Source organism: Salmo salar, chromosome ssa02 (genome assembly GCF_905237065.1).
Source record: "Salmo salar chromosome ssa02, Ssal_v3.1, whole genome shotgun sequence".
NCBI classification, from domain to species: domain Eukaryota; kingdom Metazoa; phylum Chordata; class Actinopteri; order Salmoniformes; family Salmonidae; genus Salmo; species Salmo salar.
The window spans coordinates 89888780-89909495 of NC_059443.1; the positions used below are offsets into that span (position 1 = coordinate 89888780).

At 42.0% G+C, this 20716-nt stretch overlaps 1 pseudogene; it reads right to left on the minus strand.

Annotated features, from left to right (window-relative positions):
- Window positions 1-20716, minus strand: part of LOC106590577 (zinc finger protein 850-like) — a 76785-nt pseudogene that overhangs the window by 1413 nt on the left and 54656 nt on the right.

Consider the following 20716-nt stretch of genomic DNA (forward strand, 5'->3'; position numbering starts at 1 on the left):
AACAACAGCAGATATCCACTATTTATTTGAGGTAAAGGGTGATGAAATCCACTGTTAATTTATTATTTTTTCACCTTTATTTAACCAGGTAGGCAAGTTGAGAACAAGTTCTCATTTACAACTGCAACCTGGCCAAGAATAAAGCAAAGCAGTTCGACACATACAACAACACAGAGTTACACGTGGAATAAACAAAACATACAGTCAACAATAAAGTTGAAGAAAATCTATATACAGTGTGTGCAAATGAGGTGCGATAAGGGATGTAAGGCAATAAATAGGCCATGTTGGCGAAGTAATTACAATATACCAATTAGACACTGGAATGATAGATGTGCAGAAGACGAATGTGCAAGTACAGATACTGGGGTGCAAAGGAGCAAGAAATAAATAAATACAGTGTGGGATGAGGTAGTTGGATGGGCTATTGGCAGATGGGCTATGTACAGGTGCAGTGAACTGTGAGCTGCTCAGACAGCTGGTGCTTAAAGTTAGTGAGGGAGATATGAGTCTCCAGCTTCAGTGATTTTTGCAGTTCGTTCCAGTCATTGGCAGCACACAACTGGAAGGAAAGGCGGCCAAATAAGGATTGGCTTTGTGGGTGACTAGTGAGATATACCTGCTGGAGTGCATGCTACAGGTGGGTGCTGCTATGGTGACCAGTGAGTTGACATAAGGCAGGGCTTAACCTAGCAGAGACTTGTAGATGACCTGGAGCCAGTGGGTTTGGCGACGAGTATGAAGCGAGGGCCAGCCAACGAGAACGTACAGGTCGCAGTGTTGGGTAGTACATGGGGCTTTGGTGACAAAACAGATGGCACTGTGATAGACTACATCCAATTTGTTGAGTAGAGTGTTGGGGCTATTTTGTAAATGACATCGCCCAAGTCGAGGATCGGTAGGATGGTCAGTTTTACGAGGGTATGTTTGGCAGCATGAGTGAAGGATGCTTTGTTGCGAAATAGGAGGCCAATTCTAGATTTAATTTTGGATTGGAGATGTTTAATATGAGTCTGGAAGGTTGGGTTAACAGTCTAACCAGACACCTAGGTATTTGTAGTTGTCCACATATTCTAAGTCAGAACCGTCCGGAGTAGTGATGCTGGACGGGCGGGCAGGTGCGGGCAGTGACCGGTTGAAGAGCATGCATTTAGTTTTACTTGCATTTAAGAGCAGTTGGAGGCCACGGAAGGAGAGTTATATGGCATTGAAGCTCATCTAGAGGTTAGTTAAGACAGTGTCCAAAGAAGGGCCAGAAGTATTCAGAATGGTGTCGTCTGCGTAGAGGTGGATCAAAGAATCACCAGCAGCAAGAGCGACATCAGTGATGTATACAGAGAAGAGAGTCGGCCTGAGAATTGAACCCTGTGGCACCCACATAGAGACTGCCAGAGGTCCGGACAACAGGCCCTCCGATTTGACATACTGAACTCTGTCAGAGAAGTAGTTGGTGAACCAGGCGAGGCAGTCATTTGCGAAACCAAGGCTGTTTAGTCTGCCAATAAGAATGTGGTGATTGACGGAGTCGAAAGCCATGGCCAGGTCAATAAATACGGCTGCACAGTATTGTTTCTTATCGATGGCAGTTATGATGTCGTTTAGGACCTTGAGCGTGGCTGAGGTGCACACATGACCAGCTCTGAAACCAGATTGCATAGCGGAGAAGGTACGGTGGGATTTGAAATGGTCGGTAATCTGCTTGTTAACTTGTCTTTCAAAGACCTTAGAAAGGCAGGGTAAGATAAATATAGATCTGTAGCAGTTTGGGTCTAGAGTGTCTCCCCCTTTGAAGAGGGGGATGACCGCAGCTGCTTTCCAATCTTTGGGAATCTCAGGTAATACGAAAGAAAGGTTGAACAGGCTAGTAATAGGAGTTGCAACAATTTCGGCAGATAATTTTAGAAAGAGAGGATCCAGATTGTCTAGCCCGCTGATTTGTAGGGGTCCAGATTTTGCAGCTCTATCAGAACATCTGCTATCTGGATTTGGGTGAAGGAGAAATGGTGGGGGCCTGGGCGAGTGGCTGTGGGGGGTGCCGGGCAGTTGACCGGGGTAGGGGTAGCCAGGTGGAAAGCATGGCCAGCCGTAGAAAAATGCTTATTGAAATTCTCAATTATAGTGGATTTATCGGTGGTGACAGTGTTTCCTAGCCTCAGAGCAGTGGGCAGCTGGGAGGAGGTGCTCTTATTCTCCATGGACTTTACAGTGTCCCAGAACTTTTTTGAGTTTGTACAACAGGATGGAAATTTCTGTTTGAAAAGGCTAGCCTTAGCTTTCCTAACTGCCTGTGTATATTGGATCCTAACTTCCCTGAAAAGTTGCATATCACTGTAGGACCCATAACTTCACCTAACAACAACATAGACCTAGGACTATAAATCATTTAATATTTCAGGTGAAACATGGAAACTAAAATGTCTTTGTCATGACATTTCATAACCTGATCACCAGATCATTTTGTGAATAATCCCACTAGGCTACTCTGTAATGTGTTGTCATTCTAAATGTCCTGAATAAAGGAAAATAGCTCTGTGTGTTGTACAATAGCCTATCCATCAAGGAACAGTTCTCTACACATTATGAGCTAAGTATCTCTGTGTCCAAACAGACTAACGAGGCCCTACTGTAAATCAAGCAGACAATAACACATTATAAACATGAATTTGTTAGGGATGTTGGATCCAACGTGGAGCACGGCATAACTGTCTTTACCAGAGTAATGAATGAAGAAGCACTTTGGTTGTTGTTGCATGTCGTGATGTTTGTCATGTAACTGTCATTCAGAAAATGATTTCCTGGATCAGCTGATGATAGTTGAACATGTGACTGTAACTAAACAGCTACAGTATTAAGTATTATGTGTAATTATTGAAGAACCGCATTAATGACAGTATCCATTTGGGTGTCAATAAAGTTAAGGTGACTCTCGTTTAGAACCATTGGATTTAGCAAACTCTGAAATGATTTGGGATTTCAGTGCCCATGAAAACTGTTTTCCCAGCGTAACATAAGTAGACACTAAATGTTACGTAGGTAGAGAGCATTTCAGAGATCTGAATACAAAAAAACTGTCCTAACAGGACAGTAACCTGAACCACAAGGCCAAATCTACACTGGAGGAGCTTACCAAGATGACATTGAATGTTCCTGAGTGACCTAGTTACAGTTTGGACTTAAATCGTCTTTAAAATCTACAGCAAGACTTGAAAATGGCTTTCTAGCAATGATCAACAACCAAACTTGACAGAACAGGAAGGATTTTAAAAAGAAAAATGAATATTCACATGAAGATCAGTCTCCTATTGGATGACATCACGACTTCCCATCAAGCCAACTCCTTGAAGGCCTTACTATGACATCACTCACTCCTTCTAGTTTGCAGTTGTTAAAAAAACACTATTTTGCTCAAAACATTTATTTGTTTCCCTTTAGTGTGTTTATACTTTAATGTATTTATATATCACTTTTCAACAGGAAAGGACGTCATGAACAATTCATACAGTACAAAAACATATTCAAGTGTAGAATGCCGTTTTAAAAATCACACATTAGTTCAACAACTGCAGAGTTTGTGTCCCTGTTTTATAAGATAGTACTCACTGTATTTACTGGTGTTAATCAGATCAATGTCCCTGTTCTATTAGATAGTACTCACTGTATTTACTGGTGTTAATCAGATCAATGTCCCTGTTTTATTAGATAGTACTCACTGTATTTACTGGTGTTAATCAGATCAATGTCCCTGTTTTATAAGATAGTACTCACTGTATTTACTGGTGTTAATCAGATCAATGTCCCTGTTCTATTAGATAGTACTCACTGTATTTACTAATGTTAATCAGATCTCCAGTCTTCTCTTCTTCGTCCTCCTCTAATGTGATAGTAATCTCCCCCTCTTCATCCTCCACTCCAAAAACTGCATCTTCCTCTTCTTTCACTCTGAAGGCGTCTTTCTCTTTTTCCTCCGTAACGTCTTTCTCTTCTTCTTTCACGGTAACAGCCTCACCTTCTACTTGTCTTTGTAATGTGACATCCTCCTCTTCCTCTTTCACGACAACGTTCAGCCACAGTCCCTCTTTCTCCGTCCTGGAAACCTCTTCTTTAGCAGGAGGAGAGTAGCTTAGTGAACTCATGGTCGGGGATGTTAGCTAACTAGACTAGTGCTAACTTAACCAGCCAGCTAGTTGACTTACAACGTAAATATGAAATCAAATGGGGTAGCTAGTTGTTTACACATAAGTATGTTTAAATCATAGTGGCAATTAAACCACGAAATTGTCTAAAAAACTTGAATGTTCCGACTTTGTTGGCTAGCGAGCTACCGAGGTGGCTGCAGTTGTTGAAGAAGCGTTCCGTCCACTAGATTATACGTCACACTAGAAACATCGCCTGAAAGACACATATCGCCATCTGCTGTCTGGAGGGAGGAAACGCAGTTGAGGAGGGAAAACTATTTTTATTCTTCATTGAATTATAATATTATAAATCAGTTTTGGGAAACGTTTTTTTCCTCTCCATTAAATAATAATATTATATTAACACGTACAAAGAACAACAAGTGTTGTTTGATTAGTTCAGATTTTTTTATGATAATTTAAAACAAACTCTAAATCTACTCCACATCTGTATTTCTGATTCAGTCAAATAACTAGATATCAAAATTAGCACCTAGTTATTGATACCCTTGATAAAGATGAGCAAAAATTACTGTATGAAATAAATAAATAAACCTTACCCACTATCAGGATATTTTAGTCCAAAACCTGGTTATCTCTCTGCTAGGAGGCTGAAACTTGGCCATAAGTGGATCTTCCAGCAAGACACATCAACATCCACGAAGAAACGGTTATTTGGCACAAAATCTCAGTCATCTCAGTCTTCGGACTTAAACTCCATTGAAAACCTGTGGTATGAATTGAACAGGGCAGTCCATAAGACAGACTAAATAAATCAAGGACCTGGAGAGATTCTGTTTGGAGGAAGGGTCTAAGATCACACCCAATGTGTTCTCTAATCTCATAAAACATTTCAGTGTCGTTATCCTCCCAAGGGGAGGGTGTTGGAGTATTGAAAACATGGGTGGCAATAATTCAGACCCCTACCTTTTGAGAATTACATGTTAAACTATATCTCTTTCTCTGAGCAATTGTATTAGTATAAAATAATATAATTTCCTTTTATTTTTTACATACAATATAAGTGAAATCAAAGTTTATTTGTCACGTGCGCCGAATACAACAGGTGTAGACCTTACGGTGAAATGCTTATGTAACAGGGTTATATTGGTGATTCCCCTAATTTATATCAATTTGTTTGTAAATGTTATTCGAACATCACACATAAGATGCAGCGTTTTTTGGTGAATATTGGTTGTGCATTTTGTTGTAGAGAATTCCAGCTAATACTAGCTAGTAACTTACTGTGTCTGGTGGGGGGGGTTGTATATTTTGTACAGTGCGTGAGTGCAGAGTTGGATGGTGAGCCGTGCATTGCATGACGTGCAATTTTGTGCTGTTCCTGTCAGAATAAAGCTCCATGACTGGTGTTACAAGTTGGAGTTCGTGTCGATGATTGATTGTACACAACGCAAGAAGAGTACTGTTACACCTAAAAGGACAAACAGTTATGTTTTAATGTTATTACATATTTATTATATAAAATAATATACAATACTGGTCAAAGGTCTTAGAATACCTACTCATTCAAGGGGTTTTCTTTATTTTTACTATTTTCTACATTGTAGAATAATAGTGAAGACATCAAAACTATGAAATAACACATCATGTAGTAACCACAAAAAGTGTGAAACAATTCAAAATATATTTTATATTTGAGATTCTTCAAATAGCCACGTTTTGCCTTATTGACAGCTTTGCACACTCTTGGCATTCTCTTAACCAACTTCACCTGGAATGCTTTTCCAACAGCCTTGAAGGAGTTCCCACATATGCTGAGCACTTGTTGGCTGCTTTTCCTTCACTCTGCGGTCCGATTCAGGGAGCCGTCAGTTGGACTCATTTCTCAATGTGTCCACCTGACCCGTCAAATAGTAATTAAAGTAATATGCAATGTCAGGTGGTTTTGGTAATGAATGTTATACTGGGTAGGAATTCAAACATGTCTGCCACTTGTGTTGAATCAAAGTTGTCCATAGATGTTTTCCATCAGCCTTGATTTAGTGATGATAATATCCTTTCTTTTTACCTTGGTGACCAGATGTATTCATTTACAATAACTGGTCTAGCTTGGTCACTAGATGTATTCATCTACAATAACTGGTCTAGCTTGGTCACTAGATGTATTCATTTACAATAACTGGTCTAGCTTGGTCACCAGATGTATTCATTTACAATAACTAGTCTAGCTTGGTCACTAGATGTATTCATTTACAATAACTGGTCTAGCTTGGTCACTAGATGTATTCATTTACAATAACTAGTCTAGCTTGGTCACTAGATATATTAATCTACAATAACTGGTCTAGCTTGGTCACTAGATGTATTAATTTACAATAACTGATCTAGCTTGGTCACTAGATGTATTCATTTACAATAACTGATCTAGCTTGGTCACTAGATGTATTCATTTACAATAACTGGTCTAGCTTGGTCACTAGAAGTATTCATTTACAATAACTTTTCTCATCAGACAGATCTGTCCGCTACCTTTTTGGTATCATTATGTTGAACCGTTCCATTTCTCAGCTCATCAATCCCTGGGGCATCGTTTGACCTCAGTCTGTTTTGGGCCTTGCTTATCAACAATACTCATAAATCATTTCATAAACACACTTTCAGGATCATCCTCACTACACACTTCCAGCCATCGCACATTCTGAACCTCATCCACAAATGAGTCCTGGCTGAACCTCTTGTAGGGCCTTGGGTAGATTACTTTAGGATCAGTCTTTGGTATATGAGTCCTGGCTGAACCTCTTGTAGGGCCTTGGGTAGATTACTTTAGGATCAGCCTTTGGTATATGAGTCCTGGCTGAACCTCTTGTAGGGCCTTGGGTAGATTACTTTAGGATCAGTCTTTGGTATATGAGTCCTGACTGAACCTGTTGTAGGGTCTTGGGTAGATTACTTTAGGATCAGTCTTTGGTATTTGTGTTTTTCTGAGTGTCACCAAGTTCTGATCACCACTGATACAGCTTTAGAATAATGTTCAGCCATGTTGGTAAAAATATGATCAATACAGGTTGATGATGTGGTATCAGACTTAGTGAACATTCTGGTTGGTAGTGTCACCTTGGGTTATGATCAATACAGGTTGATGATGTGGTATCAGACTTAGTGAACATTCTGGTTGGTAGTGTCACCTTGGGTTATGATCAATACAGGTTGATGATGTGGTATCAGACTTAGTGAACATTCTGGTTGGTAGTGTCACCTTGGGTTATGATCAATACAGGTTGATGATGTGGTATCAGACTTAGTGAACATTCTGGTTGGTAGTGTCACCTTGGGTTATGATCAATACAGGTTGATGATGTGGTATCAGACTTAGTGAACATTCTGGTTGGTAGTGTCACCTTGGGTTATGATCAATACAGGTTGATGATGTGGTATCAGACTTAGTGAACATTCTGGTTGGTAGTGTCACCTTGGGTTATGATCAATACAGGTTGATGTGGTATCAGACTTAGTGAACATTCTGGTTGGTAGTGTCACCTTGGGTTATGATCAATACAGGTTGATGATGTGGTATCAGACTTAATGAACATTCTGGTTGGTAGTGTCATCTTGGGTTATGATCAATACAGGTTGATGATGTGGTATCAGACTTAGTGAACATTCTGGTTGGTAGTGTCACCTTGGGTTATGTTACCACCATTGGCCACAGAAATAAGCTTTTTCCTCAGTGGACAGTTGGTGGTGGTAAACCAGTCAATATTCAAATCACCCCAAAAATACATTTTCCTGTTTTCATCAGATACTTTATCCAACATGTGACAGGTTCCATCAAGATATTTCCCATCAGCACAAGGAGGCCTGTAGCAGCAGCCAACTAGTATATGTTTCATATGTGGTAAATGTACCTGAACCTCTGTTTCATTCAGCACTAAAGGTGCTACATGTAGAATGTCTCCCCCATGTGGAAGTTAGGTGAACTGTAACAACTAGTCTGCATTCCAAACTCCCCCCCATCACACTTCCCTGTAACATGGTGAACTGCATCAACTAGTCTGCATTCCAAACTCCCCCATCACACTTCCCTGTAACATGGTGAACTGCAACAACTAGTCTGCATTCCAAACTCCCCCCATCACACTTCCCTGTAACATGGTGGACTGTAACAACTAGTCTGCATTCCAAACTCCCCCCATCACACTTCCCTGTAACATGGTGAACTGCATCAACTAGTCTGCATTCCAAACTCCCCCCATCACACTTCCCTGTAACATGGTGAACTGCATCAACTAGTCTGCATTCCAAACTCCCCCCATCACACTTCCCTGTAACATGGTGAACTGCATCAACAAGTCTGCATTCCAAACTCCCCCCATCACACTTCCCTGTAACATGGTGAACTGTATCAACTAGTCTGCATTCCAAACTCCCCCCATCACACTTCCCTGTAACATGGTGAACTGTAACAACTAGTCTGCATTCCAAACTCCCCCATCACACTTCCCTGTAACATGGTGAACTGCATCAACAAGTCTGCATTCCAAACTCCCCCCATCACACTTCCCTGTAACATGGTGAACTGTAACAACTAGTCTGCATTCCAAACTCCCCCCATCACACTTCCCTGTAACATGGTGAACTGTAACAACTAGTCTGCATTCCAAACTCCCCCCCCATCACACTTCCCTGTAACATGGTGAACTGTAACAACTAGTCTGCATTCCAAACTCCCCCATCACACTTCCCTGTAACATGGTGAACTGCATCAACAAGTCTGCATTCCAAACTCCCCCCATCACACTTCCCTGTAACATGGTGAACTGCATCAACAAGTCTGCATTCCAAACTCCCCCCATCACACTTCCCTGTAACATGGTGAACTGCATCAACTAGTCTGCATTCCAAACTCCCCCCATCACACTTCCCTGTAACATGGTGAACTGTAACAACTAGTCTGCATTCCAAACTCCCCCATCACACTTCCCTGTAACATGGTGAACTGTATCAACTAGTCTGCATTCCAAACTCCCCCCCATCACACTTCCCTGTAACATGGTGGACTGCATCAACTAGTCTGCATTCCAAACTCCCCCCATCACACTTCCCTGTAACATGGTGAACTGCATCAACTAGTCTGCATTCCAAACTCCCCCCATCACACTTCCCTGTAACATGGTGAACTGCATCAACTAGTCTGCATTCCAAACTCCCCCCATCACACTTCCCTGTAACATGGTGAACTGTAACAACTAGTCTGCATTCCAAACTCCCCCATCACACTTCCCTGTAACATGGTGAACTGCATCAACTAGTCTGCATTCCAAACTCCCCCCATCACACTTCCCTGTAACATGGTGAACTGTAACAACTAGTCTGCATTCCAAACTCCCCCCATCACACTTCCCTGTAACATGGTGAACTGTAACAACTAGTCTGCATTCCAAACTCCCCCCATCACACTTCCCTGTAACATGGTGAACTGCATCAACTAGTCTGCATTCCAAACTCCCCCCATCACACTTCCCTGTAACATGGTGAACTGCATCAACAAGTCTGCATTCCAAACTCCCCCATCACACTTCCCTGTAACATGGTGAACTGCATCAACTAGTCTGCATTCCAAACTCCATCACACTTCCCTGTAACATGGTGAACTGCATCAACAAGTCTGCATTCCAAACTCCCCCATCACACTTCCCTGTAACATGGTGAACTGCATCAACAAGTCTGCATTCCAAACTCCCCCATCACACTTCCCTGTAACATGGTGAACTGCATCAACAAGTCTGCATTCCAAACTCCCCCCATCACACTTCCCTGTAACATGGTGAACTGCATCAACTAGTCTGCATTCCAAACTCCCCCCATCACACTTCCCTGTAACATGGTGAACTGTAACAACTAGTCTGCATTCCAATCTCCCCCATCACACTTCCCTGTAACATGGTGAACTGTAACAACTAGTCTGCATTCCAATCTCCCCCATCACACTTCCCTGTAACATGGTGGACTGCATCAACTAGTCTGCATTCCAAACTCCCCCATCACACTTCCCTGTAACATGGTGGACTGCATCAACTAGTCTGCATTCCAAACTCCCCCCCATCACACTTCCCTGTAACATGGTGAACTGTAACAACTAGTCTGCATTCCAAACTCCCCCCCATCACACTTCCCTGTAACATGGTGAACTGCATCAACTAGTCTGCATTCCAAACTCCCCCATCACACTTCCCTGTAACATGGTGAACTGCATCAACTAGTCTGCATTCCAAACTCCCCCATCACACTTCCCTGTAACATGGTGAACTGTAACAACTAGTCTGCATTCCAAACTCCCCCATCACACTTCCCTGTAACATGGTGGACTGTAACAACTAGTCTGCATTCCAAACTCCCCCCATCACACTTCCCTGTAACATGGTGAACTGCATCAACTAGTCTGCATTCCAAACTCCCCCATCACACTTCCCTGTAACATGGTGAACTGCATCAACTAGTCTGCATTCCAAACTCCCCCCCATCACACTTCCCTGTAACATGGTGAACTGCATCAACTAGTCTGCATTCCAAACTCCCCCCATCACACTTCCCTGTAACATGGTGAACTGCATCAACTAGTCTGCATTCCAAACTCCCCCCATCACACTTCACTGTAACATGGTGAACTGCATCAACTAGTCTGCATTCCAAACTCCCCCCCATCACACTTCCCTGTTACATGGTGGACTGCATCAACTAGTCTGCATTCCAAACTCCCCCATCACACTTCCCTGTAACATGGTGAACTGTAACAACTAGTCTGCATTCCAATCTCCTCCATCACACTTCCTGTAACATGGTGAACTGCATCAACTAGTCTGCATTCCAAACTCCCCCATCACACTTCCCTGTAACATGCTGAACTGCATCAACTAGTCTGCATTCCAAACTCCCCCATCACACTTCCCTGTAACATGGTGAACTGCATCAACTAGTCTGCATTCCAAACTCCCCCATCACACTTCCCTGTAACATGGTGAACTGTAACAACTAGTCTGCATTCCAAACTCCCCCATCACACTTCCCTGTAACATGGTGAACTGCATCAACTAGTCTGCATTCCAAACTCCCCCCATCACACTTCCCTGTAACATGGTGAACTGTAACAACTAGTCTGCATTCCAATCTCCCCCATCACACTTCCCTGTAACATGGTGAACTGTAACAACTAGTCTGCATTCCAATCTCCCCCATCACACTTCCCTGTAACATGGTGGACTGCATCAACTAGTCTGCATTCCAAACTCCCCCATCACACTTCCCTGTAACATGGTGGACTGCATCAACTAGTCTGCATTCCAAACTCCCCCCATCACACTTCCCTGTAACATGGTGAACTGTAACAACTAGTCTGCATTCCAAACTCCCCCCATCACACTTCCCTGTAACATGGTGAACTGCATCAACTAGTCTGCATTCCAAACTCCCCCATCACACTTCCCTGTAACATGGTGAACTGCATCAACTAGTCTGCATTCCAAACTCCCCCATCACACTTCCCTGTAACATGGTGAACTGTAACAACTAGTCTGCATTCCAAACTCCCCCATCACACTTCCCTGTAACATGGTGGACTGTAACAACTAGTCTGCATTCCAAACTCCCCCCATCACACTTCCCTGTAACATGGTGAACTGCATCAACTAGTCTGCATTCCAAACTCCCCCCATCACACTTCCCTGTAACATGGTGAACTGCATCAACTAGTCTGCATTCCAAACTCCCCCCCATCACACTTCCCTGTAACATGGTGAACTGCATCAACTAGTCTGCATTCCAAACTCCCCCCCCATCACACTTCCCTGTAACATGGTGAACTGCATCAACTAGTCTGCATTCCAAACTCCCCCCATCACACTTCACTGTAACATGGTGAACTGCATCAACTAGTCTGCATTCCAAACTCCCCCCCATCACACTTCCCTGTTACATGGTGGACTGCATCAACTAGTCTGCATTCCAAACTCCCCCATCACACTTCCCTGTAACATGGTGAACTGTAACAACTAGTCTGCATTCCAATCTCCTCCCATCACACTTCCTGTAACATGGTGAACTGCATCAACTAGTCTGCATTCCAAACTCCCCCATCACACTTCCCTGTAACATGCTGAACTGCATCAACTAGTCTGCATTCCAAACTCCCCCATCACACTTCCCTGTAACATGGTGGACTGTAACAACTAGTCTGCATTCCAAACTCCCCCCCATCACACTTCCCTGTAACATGGTGGAGAGGTCAGTGGGGTAGGGACGTCTGAAGGATCCCGGATAGCACGGACTATAGTGGAGACTATTTTACTTTCAGTTTCATCCACCAACTTCAAACAGCGGTAAAAACTACTTTTTTTTGTTTAAAATATTTTTCACACCGATTTAGATGGTACAATAATTCCCTACATTATTCAGTACTTGTTTTCTCACATAAACTGAAATTGACTGAAGAGTAGATTTCTCCATTGGCTGCTTGCCCCAGTCTGCCATTGTTGGTTGAGAAGGGAATCTGGATTTTGTTGTCAAGCAGTCTGGCTTTTGTTGTCAAACAGAAAGAGATTTTGTATTGACCCCAAAATATATATTTTTTTGTGAAGGAATATTGTGAAACACGATCATTCCACTATTAATGCAGATATTACCGAGATTTTCTTAAAATTTTATTCTAATTGTAGCTCCTTTAACTTAGACCCAAAATGTATTTGCTATAATGTGTGTCTGAGGACGTATGACTTGACCTTCTGTTTACACATTATAGCAAATACATTTTGGGTCTAAGTTAAAGGAGCTACAATTAGAATTTAAACAGTTGCAAAGATGAGACAAGATTGAAATTGAGGAGAAAAAACGTGGGTAAAATTTATATTTATATAAAAAGGATATTAAAAAAAGGTTGCATCCCAACGTGGCAATAAACAGCAGGCAAAGTGACCGTGTCACAATGAACTAACGTTTTACCATTGGAACACTTGATGTAATTAAATCAGACGTTTTACCATTGGAACACGTGATGTAATTATTATTTTCGGATATAAGGACGACGCTGTATATTCTGCCCTTGAATTGCGTTCCCATGCAAAACTAGACAGATAGCTAACAACTAAGTCTTCAATAAAACTCACAAGGCGTGACTGTTGTTGAATTAATATTGAAAACGTTTATGCTGTGAAACTGCAAAATACAGAAAATAATATACTTTAGTATTCAATTCAAATCGACATACTGTAGCTGTACATTAGACATTTCAAGTTGAAGTTGCATGAAAATACAAAGCACGTGCCAAGGTACCATGCATCTGGCATGACGCCAAACCATGTAGCTAACTGTTACTCATATGGTAATTGGATAACTATTTTCCATTACTCTAATAATGTACAACCATCTCTGTAGAATAACAAGGCATATACACTAGAAACAGTAACAAACTTCAGTATTGTATGTTTTACAATTCGTTTGCATGACGCACGAGCAAAGTAATACAGCTGACGACATACGTGAAAAGCATAGCAATTTGTGTGAGTAAATACAACCAACCAACCAACATTGATATGTAAGCAACTCTATCAATAACAAGATTATCATCACCAGCTAAATGCTTGAATCGAACTTACAAACCATTTTTTTCCGAGGCTGAAGCGTGACAAGAAATAGCTACACTGAAAGACCTGCACCGTAGCGTTCATTGTTTTTAGCTGCTTCTCTGCGCGCAGAACGAATTCTGTACTTCCTGTTTGCGTACAGTCTAAGTACTAGAAAGCTCCACTAGGGGGAAAATAACACCATGGAACACAATGAAAATCCATCTTAACCATTGTAATAAAATTATCTGTTACCTTCTAACAGGATGGCAGCACACTGTATCAACAAAAAACGGTTTGCAACTTGCAAAACATCCGGGAAGAAAATTACAGACGGAGGCGCAACAAATTCCAACTATGTTAGACATTTGAAGCTGCACAAAGAACGGTAAGTCGTGGCTAATATAGCCGACAGCTATATAAATGTTTTTGTTGCTAGTATAGCATGTAGGCTAACGTAACATTAAATCAATGAGCCTCCACACAGTCAGTCAGTGCGGGAACGTGAACATTGCACCCAAGATTGAGCTACAACTGGCTAGGCAGTTGGTATAAATCCTGCCTGATGTTACTGCTGTTCCTAAAACCATTGACATGTGTTAGCCTACTGTAACCACACACAGAGAGGGTGTGTGTGTGTTAAGGTTGGGTGATTGTGTACAAGCCTACATCGCCCGATTGCGCCCCATAGCTTGTCTTGACAGTGCTGAGACTTGAGACTTACTCGTGACTTGTAAAACAATGACCGGGTCCCACCTCTGGTATATACTGTATTCTATCCTATTCTACTGTATCTTAGTCTATGTATTACTCATCTCATATGTATATACTGTATTCTATCCTATTCTACTGTATCTTAGTCTATGTATTACTCATCTCATATGTATATACTGTATTCTATCCTATTCTACTGTATCTTAGTCTATGCCGCTCTGAAATCACTCGTCCAAATATTTATATATTCTTAATTACATTCCTTTAGATTGTGTGATTTGTTAGATATTACTAGTTGGGTGATTGTTGTTTTTGATTTGATAACTTTTTTCATGGAGCCTACTATAACTTTTGTTAGTTTAAATGGAAGCATTTAAGGGATTTTGTTAAGAGGAGGAAGGTTTTTAGTTATTTAGAGGGTGTGGGTTTTGACTTTTGTTTTTTAAAGGAGGTTCACCTGAGGGATGGAGGGGATGTTAATAGATTTAGGAGGGAGAGGCGAGAGGGGAGTCAGTTTGGGGTATAGGGGGGAGGGATGTTAATAGATTTAGGAGGGAGTGGGACAAGGGAGGTCGGTTTGGGGTATAGGGGGGAGGGATGTTAATAGATTTAGGAGGGAGTGGGACAAGGGAGGTCGGTTTGGGGTATAGGGGGGAGGGATGGAGGAGATGTTAATAGATTTAGGAGGGAGTGGGACAAGGGGAGTCGGTTTGGGGTGTAGGGGGGAGGGATGGAGGAGATGTTAATAGATTTAGGAGGGACTGGGACAAGGGGAGTCGGTTTGGGGTATAGGGGGGAAGAGATGTTAATAGATTTAGGAGGGAGTGGGACAAGGGGAGTCAGATCGGGGTATAGGGGGGAGGGATGGAGGGGATGTTAATAGATTTAGGAGGGAGTGGGACAAGGGGAGTCAGTTTGGGGTATCGGGGGAGGTATGGAGGAGATGTTAATAGATTTAGGAGGGAGTGGGACAAGGGGAGTCAGTTTGGGGTATCGGGGGGAGGGATGTTATTAGATTTAGGAGGGAGTGGGACAAGGGGAGTCGGTTTGGGGTATAGGGGGGAGGGATGGAGGAGATGTTAATAGATTTAGGAGGGAGTGGGACAAGGGGAGTCAGTTTGGGGTATCGGGGGAGGTATGGAGGAGATGTTAATAGATTTAGGAGGGAGTGGGACAAGGGGAGTCAGTTTGGGGTATCGGGGGAGGGATGTTATTAGATTTAGGAGGGAGTGGGACAAGGGGAGTCAGTTTGGGGTATCGGGGGGAGGGATGTTAATAGATTTAGGATGGAGTGGGACAAGGGGAGTTAGTTTGGGGTATAGGGGGGGAGGGATGGAGGAGATGTTAATAGATTTAGGAGGGAGTGGGACAAGGGGAGTCAGTTTGGGGTATAGGGGGGGAGGGATGGAGGGGATGTTAATAGATTTAGGAGGGAGCGGGTCAAGGGGAGTCAGTTTGGGGTATAGGGGGGTTGCACTCATCGGGGGTAGGGATTTTGTGTGGGCACAGGGAGGTAAAGTTTGAGGGTTCATTTGTGGTATTGCAGGGGAGGGTTTTGGGGGTGGATGTCACCTTAAGGGATTACAGATATAGATTAGTGGGGGTGTACGTGCCACAGGTGGTGGCAGACAGGAAGGAGATGGTGGACTGTCTGGCGGCCCTTTGCGCCACAAATAGGCAAGTAGTGATAGGGGGGATTTTAATATAGATTTAGGGGTAGGGGGGATTTTAATATAGATTTAGGGGTAGGGGGGATTTTAATATAGATTTAGGGGTAGGGGGGATTTTAATATAGATTTAGGGGTAGGGGGATTTTAATATAGATGTAGGGGTAGGGGGATTTTAATATAGATTTAGGGGAGGGGGGATTTTAATATAGATTTAGGGGTAGGGGGGATTTTAATATAGATTTAGGGGTAGGGGGGATTTTAATATAGATTTAGGGGTAGGGGGAATTTTAATATAGATTTAGGGGTGGGGGGATTTTAATATAGATTTAGGGGTAGGGGGATTTTAATATAGATTTAGGGGTAAGGGGGATTTTAATATAGATTTAGGGGTAGGGGGATTTTAATATAGATTTAGGGGTAGGGGGATTTTAATATAGATTTAGGGGTAGGGGATTTTAATATAGATTTAGGGGTAGGGGGATTTTAATATAGATTTAGGGGTAGGGGGGATTTTAATATAGATTTAGGGGTAGGGGGGATTTTAACATAGATTTAGGGGTAGGGTTTTATAGATTTAGGGGTGGGGGGGATTTTAATATAGATTTAGGGGTAGGGGGGGATTTTAATATAGATTTAGGGGTAGGGGGATTTTAATATAGATTTAAGGGTAGGGGGGATTTTAATATAGATTTAGGGGTGGGGGGGATTTTAATATAGATTTAGGGGTAGGGGGGATTTTAATATAGATTTAGGGGTAAGGGGGATTTTAATATAGATTTAGGGGTAGGGGGGATTTTAATATAGATTTAGGGGTAGGGGGGATTTTAATATAGATTTAGGGGTAGGGGGGATTTTAATATAGATTTAGGGGTAGGGGGATTTTAATATAGATTTAGGGGTAGGGGGGATTTTAACATAGATTTAGGGGTAGGGGGATTATAGATTTAGGGGTGGGGGGATTTTAATATAGATTTAGGGGTAGGGGGATTTTAATATAGATTTAGGGGTAGGGGGATTTTAATATAGATTTAGGGGTAGGGGGGATTTTAATATAGATTTAGGGGTGGGGGATTTTAATATAGATTTAGGGGTAGGGGGGATTTTAATATAGATTTAGGGGTAGGGGGATTTTAACATAGATTTAGGGGTAGGGGGATTATAGATTTAGGGGTGGGGGGATTTTAATATAGATTTAGGGGTAGGGGGGATTTTAATATAGATTTAGGGGTAGGGGGATTTTAATATAGATTTAGGGGTAGGGGGATTTTAATATAGATTTAGGGGTGGGGGGATTTTAATATAGATTTAGGGGTGGGGGATTTTAATATAGATTTAGGGGTAGGGGGATTTTAATATAGATTTAGGGGTAGGGGGATTTTAATATAGATTTAGGGGTAGGGGGGATTTTAATATAGATGTAGGGGTAGGGGGGATTTTAATATAGATTTAGGGGTAGGGGGGATTTTAATATAGATTTAGGGGTAGGGGGGATTTTAATATAGATTTAGGGGTAGGGGGGATTTTAATATAGATTTAGGGGTAGGGGGATTTTAATATAGATTTAGCGGTGGGGGGATTTTAACATAGATTTAGGGGTGGGGGGGATTTTAATATAGATTTAGGGGTAGGGGGATTTTAATATAGATTTAGGGGTGGGGGGATTTTAATATAGATTTAGGGGTGGGGGGATTTTAATATAGATTTAGGGGTGGGGGGATTTTAATATAGATTTAGGGGTAAGGGGGATTTTATTATAGATTTAGGGGTAGGGGGATTTTAATATAGATTTAGGGGTAGGGGGATTTTAATATAGATTTAGGGGTAGGGTGGGATTTAATATAGATTTAGGGGTAGGGGGATTTTAATATAGATTTAGGGGTAGGGGGGATTTTAATATAGATTTAGGGGTAGGGGGGTTTTAATATAGATTTAGGGGTAGGGGGGGATTTTAATATAGATTTAGGGGTAGGGGGGATTTTAATATAGATTTAGGGGTAGGGGGGATTTTAATATAGATTTAGGGGTAGGGGGGATTTTAATATACATTTAGGGGTGGGGGGATTTTAATATAGATTTAGGGGTGGGGGGGATTTTAATATAGATTTAGGGGTAGGGGCGATTTTAATATAGATTTAGGGGTAGGGGGGATAGCAGTGCAGGCGCTATCACCAGGCTAATGGCTTCCATGGTCTGGTTGCTGGAGGCCTGCACACTACTCCTACAATGGCTGGTTCCACTTGGTGCAACTCCCGGGGGGTCGATGGAGGTCTGACTATATTTTTCTGTCCAGGTCCTTGGGTCAGTTGTCTAGGCAGCTGTTGCCTGTGTTCTTTTCGGATCCCGACGGGCTGCTCCTGCAGGTGAGGTCACCAGTCAGCCTCTTTGGTAGGGGGTACTGGAAATTAGATCGGGATGTGCTGGATGAGCTTTCATTGAAGCCTTTACTGGTTTGTTTCGGGGGATTGAAGGCCTCCGTTCCATGTGTGAGGGGGTGTTAGAGTGGTGGGATTTAGTTAAGGTAAGGTATGGACAACAAGCTCAAGGACCTGAATTGGTTGAACCTCCACAAGTGCTTGCCGGTACGTTCCATCATGTACCAGCATAGCTTGGCGCGATCCCCCACCTGTCCAAGACCATCTTGTGGTGGGGAGGAGACAGTGCACCTTTTGGGACTGTGCCTTTGCTGGAGTAGTATGGGCACGGCTGTTGTTAGGTAGGGTGAAAGGGAATTTTGTTTTAACTTGGGCTAGGGTAGAGAGAGGTGTAGGGAGAGCGAGGGGGACGGTCAGGGACAGGTTTCTGCTCTGGCTTCTCATAAGCCTCTTTAAACGGGGGCTGTGGGAAGCCAGGCAGGACATGGTCAAGACAGGGAGAGATTGGTGGATGGAGGGGATAGTGAGGAGGGTGGAAGCGAATTTGAGGGTGAGGATGAAGAGGAAGTGGGGGCAGCATGCTGCCCGGCAGAGGTGGAAGGGAGGTTTAGGGCTGGGGTTAATTTAGATGATTTAAGGGGATAGAATAGTGACTGGGAGATAGGGGAAGGTAGGGCTTTAGAGATGTAGTTTGTAGGCATGAAGGGGAGGGAAGATGCTCCCCTGAGTTTTTTGTTGTTGGGTTTTTGTTTCGTTTTGAATTTAAAAATGCCTTTTTGTTTTTGTTTGTTTGGAATATTGATGGTTTTGTTTTGTATGAATGGCATTGTACGTAATAAAAACGTTTATATATAAAAAAATATATTAACAAATCTTCCACTTTGTCAATATAGTGCATTGAAGTTTAGTATCACTTTTCAACCAAACCAGTGCATTTGTTGAAAATTAAAAACGTTGAAATCAACAATATGTCAAAGGATTCAACTACTGAAAACTGAAACAAACAAATGGATCAAACAGATCAATCCCACTGGACATTGGGTTTGATTCTGACCCTGCCAGCATGGCCAGAGATGTAACTTATAACCACAGAACCAACACAGACCTTTCATGACTAAAAACACCTAAATATTAGATTTACTGCCATGGTCTAGTATGTCACTGCATCAGAGACCATTCACAATGCTGTCTGAGGTACGAGTAAAACATGACATATTATTTCCTAACCATTCACAATGCTGGCTGAGGTACGAGTAAAACATGACCTATTATTTCCTAACCATTCACAATCCTGGCTGAGGTACGAATACTTCAGTAAATACATTTGCAAAAATGTTAAAAAAAACTGTTTTTGGTTTGTCATTATGGGGTATTGTGTGTAGATTTATGAGGGGAAGAATTATTACATTTTAGAATACGGCTGTAACGTAACAAAATGTGGAAAAGGTGAAGGGGTCTGAATACTTAACGAATGCACTGTATACCGCTGGCAGAATTTTCTACCACTGGCAGAGTTTTCTACCATTGGCAGTTTTGTTCACAGTCATGTGATACTTGGTATAGAAAAGTCCAATCTTAGGAGAGTACATGGGAGGCACTATTCTGTGTGTCTGCAGGTGTCCATCTGGTCAAAACCACTGATACAGGAGCCCCTCCACCCTCTGGTGGGATGGATCATGTCTACAGAGAAACCTAGATTCAAATACTTAGATGTGTGTGTATTGGGTATATGTTGTGAAATTGTTAGATATTACTTGTTAGATATTACTGCACTGTCGCAGCTAGAAACACAAGCATTTCACTACACCCACAATAATATCTGCTAAACACGTGATGTAACCAATAAAATGTGATTTTGATTTGAAATAAACGTCCTATTTATCAAAGGTGCTTTTGGCTGGGGTCAAAATGACTCCAAAGGATTTGAATTTGTTAAAAGTCCATATCGATACAGAAACACTAAACCATGATATAGATTTATTAAGAACAAGTTGATTGACAAAGTCATGAAAAATTGGAACAATTGAATAAACCACATTTCGGCTATGATAAAAGATATGCCTCTGGGGTCAAAATTATCCATGTCAGAAGTATGGTTCAATGAAAATATGTAGTGGGTGTAAAGTTTGTTTTAAATTCTCACTCATTAAAAACGAATCAATCAACACATGCTTCTCTTTGAACGACTTAATATAATATTAAACTTTTCTGAA